Raw genomic sequence first — 1,347 nt, forward strand, 5'->3', positions numbered from 1 at the left:
TATATATATATTATTGTTCTTCTGCCTGCCACACTTCTCTATTACAGGTGTGATGGTAATAGTAATATAGATTCAGAATAAACAGATGAGAATAAAGAAAAGAAAAGGAAGCCCTATTCAAACAGTTCATCATAAATACAGGAAAAAGGGAGGACACTGAATAACGTTAGTAATAGATACATATTGTCATGTTAATTGTATGATAATAATATGAAGAAGACACATTTGGCATAAAAAAGAAAAGAATATATATATATATATATTCGTACCTATGATTCAGAAACAATGAAATAAAATCTTGGAAAACAACAATGAAACAAGTTAGAAATACTCCTTAATATTTATACATGTGCATACATATATATACATAATACAGTATATAGATATAACATGTAAGGGCATTTAGGCATTAAAATACTATGTATGACACACTTGCTGCCTCTGTCAATGGAAAAGAAAGAAAAAAACAAATAAACTAACCAATAATAATAATAATAATAATAATAATAATAATAATAATAATAATAATATCAGGAAAAACGTTGTACTGTTGTTGCTCTTCTTATTATCATTATTATTTGGAGTGTTTGTGTCTTTATTTTCATTTTCCATCAAAAGATAGGAGAAAAATAGAATAAAAACAAAAAAATAAATAAACTCAAACGAAGTAAAAAAAAAAAAAAAATCCTTTAGACATTAATAACGATGAAGACTTTTGTGAAAAGATAAACCGACATAACCGCTCGGAAAAGAATGAAAAATAAATAAACATAAATGAGATGGACGGATGAATGGACGGATGGAGAGTAAAGAATAAAAACTCTTCACTTTTTTTTTTCTACTGTACTTTTTTTTCTGTTTTCTTGACTATTATTATTATTATTATTATTCTTTCTCTCTCGGTTTATAATCATTTACCATAAATCCATCATTACTTCCCCAAACTGTTGCTGAATATGATAATGATGATGATGGTACAATCAAAATAAAAAGAAAAGGGGAAAAATAAAATGGCGTGAGCGATAAATATTAAAAAAAGAAAAAAAGTAAAAAAAAAAGAGGACATAAAAGAGAAAGAAAGAAAGATAATCAAGAAATAAAAAACATCTCAAGATTGTTAGTTTTTACTGTTTTTCCTTTTTTTTTTTGTTATTGACACTTTAAATAATAAATAACTATCACTCCTCACTGTTTATATATATATATGATTGAGATGTCACTATTTATCTTCTTTTTTTCCTCTTTTTTTTTTTTTTCTCTCTTCTCTGGTATCTCTACTGTCCTCATGTATGTCTCCCCTTCTCTCTCTCTCTCTCTCACCTCTATCTGATTCTTTAAAAATCAAAG

The sequence above is a fragment of the Trypanosoma theileri genome, assembly GCF_002087225.1.
Source record: "Trypanosoma theileri isolate Edinburgh chromosome Unknown TM35_Tth_20_V1, whole genome shotgun sequence".
NCBI lineage: Eukaryota > Euglenozoa > Kinetoplastea > Trypanosomatida > Trypanosomatidae > Trypanosoma > Trypanosoma theileri.